At 38.6% G+C, this 6,000-nt stretch overlaps 1 protein-coding gene across 2 annotated transcripts in view; it reads right to left on the reverse strand.

Moving 5' to 3' along the window:
* Nucleotides 1-2,447, reverse strand: part of ATP10D (ATPase phospholipid transporting 10D (putative)) — a 135,098-nt gene extending 132,651 nt beyond the window's left edge. For both annotated transcript variants that reach the window (XM_059923059.1, XM_059923061.1), the window contains exon 1: nucleotides 2,191-2,447. The gene's annotated coding sequence lies outside the window, so the exon portion shown is untranslated. The remainder of the gene's footprint in view (nucleotides 1-2,190) is intronic.
* Between the last annotated feature and the right edge of the window lie 3,553 nt (nucleotides 2,448-6,000).

A 6,000-nucleotide genomic window follows, 5' to 3' on the forward strand; every position in this document is an offset into this window, starting at 1 on the left:
GAGGCAAGCTCAAACAGATGAGTTTATTTGGGAATAGCAGAGGAATTGAAATTCGCAACACGTGAACTACAGCAAGTGACAGGTGAGTCCATTGAGGGTTCGGAATAGGCTGTGTTGATGGGCAGGGCATGTAAAGAGGGGAGAGTTCAATGAGAGTCTGTTAAAGTCAAAACAAATTGAGACCTGCTTTTAAAATTCCCTGAGCAGACAAAACCAGTCTAGTCATACAAGCAAAACTCAATTCAGCTCATATTCTGAGACCAACCCGACCTGGATCATTTCTTCCTTTCTTGCTCTGGAAACCATAAGAAAAAACTTTCCAAGACTGATATGAGGCAACCTCTGATTAACGTCCTAACATTTAAGAAAATTCCAATTTATCAATTTCTGTAAATCAGGCATTTATGGGAAATCGGTCTCTCAGTCTTTAAGTTTTGTTTTCCTAAAGGCACATGCAGGAGACTTTCCATCCTATCCACTTTAGTTTGAAATTCTTTCACAATAGGAAGGGGAAAATGTTTTAAGAGAGTACACTCATAACAAACCTCTTCCAGGTGATAAGGAAAGCTGCTCAGCTGCTAATGCTTTGGGTTTTGAGAATCCCCAAATGATCTTGTTTGTAGCATTTTCTTTGCTTTTCCCTCATTAAAAAGACTACTTTCAACTAGATCAGACAATAAGACCTGTAATGAAGGATTGAATATGTGGACATTTTTACCTCTTAATTTTTAAAGTTAATTCTAGGTACATTCGTCTAACAGGTGAGTCATCTCTGTTCTATTACAAATTATAATCAAATTCTGAGCATTTCCTCCATTTTACTGATATCAAAATAAATGATATCCTACTCAAATTCTATTTAGTCACTAAGCAATTGTATTGAATAAGTATTCAGTTCTTGCTATGCAAAGGTCAAACAGTCCTGACATCCTGTTTTAGACTGCTTAGATTCTCCATCTTTTTCATACAATTTAACAAATGTTAAATTGGCAGTTACACTGTTACTTTTTAAAACTCTCTAAAACTTTTTGAATGTTGGAGAGTTGTTTTTCAACATATATGGTATGATCTCCTTTCGATAAAAACAAACTATCTCAATGTAGGTATGCATTTGTAAAGGGATAGAAGAGTCCAGAAAGAGCAGACATTACCTTTTGGAGTAGATTGGAGTGAGGGCTTGCACCTGGGCACTGAATGAGTTTACTGTTACAATGACCATGTATCACATATTGGCTCTAAACAAGTCACCAAATATCTTTTTATGATGGTACTCCTCACAGAAATGTGACCTAGCCTAATTTTAAAGTAATTATCTCCTCTGGAGTTACTTTTCTGATACGGTAACATTGGCGATAAGGAGCCCCCTATCCTTGTGGGTCATCGTTCAAGGTTGATTAGAGTCAGAGGCTTGCTCAGACTATGGAATTGTTTTTCTCCTTGGAAAGAACTAACGTGAAAAGAAGCAAGAAGAATCTTTGGTCTTATTTAGATAACATTCTAAATACCCGAGTTAACATACCCTTATGATTAAGAGTAGTTTAAATACATCATTTCTGAAGGCACAGGAAGTCCGACCCTCCAGAATGGAGGTTTCACTAACCAGCCAGATGTCTCTCTGCTGTATATAGTAAAGTATAATTACTTATTTTATAATGTAAGATAAAGGGTGCCCTAAACAACAATTAAGTTCTGCAAAGTTAGTGCTTGCGGGGAAGAACGCGGGCTTTTTGGTAGCGCTCCTGTAAAAACTATTTCTGACCAAGCTCCAACACACCTTTTTCTTCCTAAGGAATCAACCCGTGGTTTATTTACTGGGTTAAAATTTCAACCCCCATTCTTTTCATTACCTTTGAAACAGAGCCAAAATTGCTTTAAACTGTTCGATTTCACAATGAGATGACAAAGGGTGTGTGTGCATAATTTATCTTTTCACAAAACCAGCACTCAGAATAGATAAAATAATCCCTCTCCTGAAATCAAGAAAGTGAAAATGGTGTAAGATTCTCTCTCTTTTTTTAAGTTCAACAAAAGCCCTAAACTCCAGTTTTGAGGCACTTCATCCAACCTGAAAATTATTGGGGGAGGGAGAGGAGAGAGAGACAGAGAGTAAAGAAACAGAGAGGAAAAGAGCGTGGGTAGTGAAACGGAAGGCAAGGAAACTGTCCAAGAGGCTCGCTGGTTCACCCTTACCAATTCCTCTCTGGGCACACATCACAGCATGATGATCACAAGTCCCAGGATGCAAGAGAAGAACCAAGCACAAATCCGGAGAGTGGAGGCGGGTTATGCTTCTCTGCCAGCCATTTGACTCTGAAGTTAAAAAAAAAAAAAAATCACTTCTCAGACAACTCCCAAGCTCAGCTGCCGGAGCCGGAGCCCCGCCTGGGCAGAGCTGGCAACCCCTCCTGACTCCGTTCCTTCCCGCGTTCCTTCTCCTCCTGCTCGCCTTATCCGCCGGGATGCAGAGCGGCCGGAGCTCCCGAGAAAGGCCACTCGCTCGCCGCCCCACCTCTCGTGACGTCAGGGGTAGGGGGCGGGGCTGGCCGCCCGGGGGCTTCCCAGCTCCAGCTGATGGACAGAGCTTCCTGTCTGCCTGCGGCAGTTGTCTCAGTAGATCGGGACCTGAGTGCTCTTGGGGTTTGGTTCATGCTTGTGTCGCTGAAATTCTGTTTAACAGTTCACCCAGTTACCTAGACTTGAAACGCTTGGCAGTTATTTTTTGGAGGGTAAAGGGGTCAAATCTAAACTTAATACTGTTGTTGTATAACTAGAAAAGAAGTTGAGAAAAAGACCACAATTCTGATTTGGTCTTTTTTCTCACTCCTTGACCTTCTATTCCCTCCCTCAGCCAGTGTAATGTGGCTTTGTCCTGCCATGTTCTGCTAGGTTAAAACTCACAGCTTTTTAAAAAATATTACTCCTAAGTAAGTTGCAACAACCCATCTGGTCTCTCAAAACTTCTGACCAAGTGCTGTGAGAAAGGGAAGGGCATGCAGAGAAGGCAGAACCAACAGTGGCAATAATTCAGACCAAACAGGAATAATCACTGGCTGCCACTTGTTCTCTCCCACAAAGATAAAGAAGGCGCAAATCTCTCCACAACTCTACTTTGTATCTCTATCTTCCATTTTCTCAAATGTTTCTTAAATACGTGGCCGAAGTGAAGAAAACTAAATGATCATACGGATGTTTCACGAATAACAAAGAGCCCATCAGGACGGACCGATGGAGCTGGGAGACTTGCAAACTCTCCCAGGCCAGGCTGGAGAGGCCAAACAAGTTCCTGCACCCACTGAGTAGATGCCGCTCCCAAACAAGGAGAAACAAGTCCTGGGTGTGACTTCCTGCGAAGGCCAATTCAGGAAAGCTCCTTCTTCAGGCAAGGGCAAATCTCTATAGAGTTTAGTCAGTTCTGGGAATAAACCTAGCCTAACAGAGCAGACTGTCATTTACGTGTTCTCTGAAACTCCTGGCCCTGGTAGCCCTTTTTGCAGTCATGTGACTCTCCCTAACATGATATAAAAGATGAAGCAATTTTCACACCTGATAGCCAACCTTCTTGAGACAAAATTTAAGATGGGCCTTCCATGGTTTCCCAAATCAGCACTGATGCTGAAATAATCTCAGTGGAAGGCTTTCTTGGGAGGATGCATACCGGGACAATTCAGGCAGGGAGCCGGTATTTGCAGCCTATTTGGATTGCGTAAGTCAGGGGTTCTAACAAGCCACACATCAGAGTCAACTGAAGAGCTTGATGCCAAGGCCCCACCCAAGCCAATTAAACCTGAATCTCTGGGGATGGAGTTCTGGCAATCTCTCTCTTTATTTTGGTGGGGGGTTGGGGGGTGGGTTGTTTGTTTAAAAGCTCTCCAAGTGATTCTAATCTGCAGCAAGGGTTTGAGAATTACTGGCTAAGATTTAAGTTGTCTTAGAGGAAAATCTACATTATATTTAAGTTAAAAAAATGCAGTAGCAGAATAATGTAAGACACTTTGTAATACAACTTATGCCTTATATATTTATATATTTGTACATTTAATATAAATGTAAAAATATGATGGTAAGATACACATCAAAATTGTTTACTCAGAGGGAAAGGATGGAAGCGTGAGGGGACATTACTAGCTTTCCATTTGTTTCTGTATCATTTGACTGAACAAAAGAAGCATGTGTCCCATTTATGATTTAAATATATCTAATCAAGTTTTAAAAATTAATACTTATAAGTGAAATAGGTGAGGGAATTTAAGAGGTACAAACTTCCAGTTACAAAATAAATGAGTCACAGGGATGAAGTGTACAGCGTGGGGAATATAGTCAATAATAATGTAATATCTTTGTATGGTGATGAAGGTGGTCAAAAGGTACAACCTTCTGCAATAATAAGATGACTAAGTTTTAGGGATGTAATGAACAACATGACTAATATAAGTAACACTGCTGTATGTTATATACATGAAAGTTGTTAAGAGCTATCCTACCAGCTCTCATCACAAGGAAAAAAAAATTTTTTCTTTTATTTTTCATCTATATGAGATGATGGATGCTCACTAAACTTATTGTGGTGATCATTTCATGATGTGTGTAAGTTAAATCATTATGCCGTACACGTTAAGTTTATACAGTGCTGTATGTCACTTGTATCAATAAAATCGGAAGAAAAAATTAATACTTATGAATATCTTTGCAAATAACCACTATTAAAGTGAGCTTCAGTTTGTCTTTGCAAATGTTTCTCTAGTATTTAACACTTCTCATAGGATTGTTTCCATTTTGTTAAAAAAAAAATCTATAAAATCTTTGATTTAATACATTGGCTACCAAAACGTAAGTATTAATCCATACACCATTGCCAAACCTAAAATATTTTCTTGTAATTTCAGAAATATTTTCAAATTTTATGTGCCTATCTCCTCATGAAGTTTTAGGAAAAAACTTAATATTCAAAGTATATAGTATAGGTGTAAGGAAATTTCATCTTTTCTAGTTGGAAAATTTGTAATTAGTAGTATCTCAATATCAACAACTTCACAATTAATTGCCAGCAGGAAACGTGGCATAGTAGTCAAGTGCCTAGGTTTAACCTGGCTTTAAATCTTAGCTCTGTAAAATTTAGATGTATATTCTTGGGTACCATCTCTAAGCCCCACAGGTAAAATGACTCCAATGATGTCTACCTCAGTGCTGTTAAGATTACATCAAGTCATATAGCTGAAGTGCTTATCACTGTGTAAAGCAAATAATAGGAGCTTAATAAGTGATAGTTATCACTTCACTGGCTTCTGCTTTCCCCTCTGTTAAACATACACAAAGATTAGCATGGCAGCAGTGAACTAAGACTTTATCAGAAAACATTTTTTTTTTTTTAGAAAACAGAAATCATGATTCTTCCTGTGCTATGATACTTCTTATCCAGATAGATGTGAAAGAGAAATATATTCATTCTTTCAGGCCACTACTTTAAAATGTAACACATAAAACTATGTGTGTTTTTTGTTTGCCTCCAAATATTTTACATGCAACAGTGCTTCCTAAAGTGACACACAAGCTGATTTTTCATGGTTCATAATCAACCGCTTCTTTTTCTCTGTATTACTTATTAACAAAGTATGACTCAAGCACAGATAAGGATATTTCCCAGGATTGGCTTTCTAACTTTTGGACCAAAAAAAAAAAAAAAAATTTGAGAGTTCAGTGCCTCAAGCAATAACGGCTTATGCCTTGTAGATGAGCCCTGATTCTGGTAACATCATCATCAGATATTTTTTTCTTTCCTTAATATTTACTGAGCACTAGTAAAACATTTCTGTTAGGCAATGTTCTAAGGCGTTTACATCTATTACCTCATTAATCTTCATATCAGCCCTATGAGTTCAGCATTTATTTAGATATAAGAATCTGAGATACAGAGAGATAGTGACTTGCCCAAGACAGTAAAGCTAGTAAGTGAAAGACTGGAGAACCCATATTCTATTGTGGACAATTCAGTATAGCTTTCAA

This window comes from Balaenoptera ricei, chromosome 5 (genome assembly GCF_028023285.1).
Source record: "Balaenoptera ricei isolate mBalRic1 chromosome 5, mBalRic1.hap2, whole genome shotgun sequence".
NCBI lineage: Eukaryota > Metazoa > Chordata > Mammalia > Artiodactyla > Balaenopteridae > Balaenoptera > Balaenoptera ricei.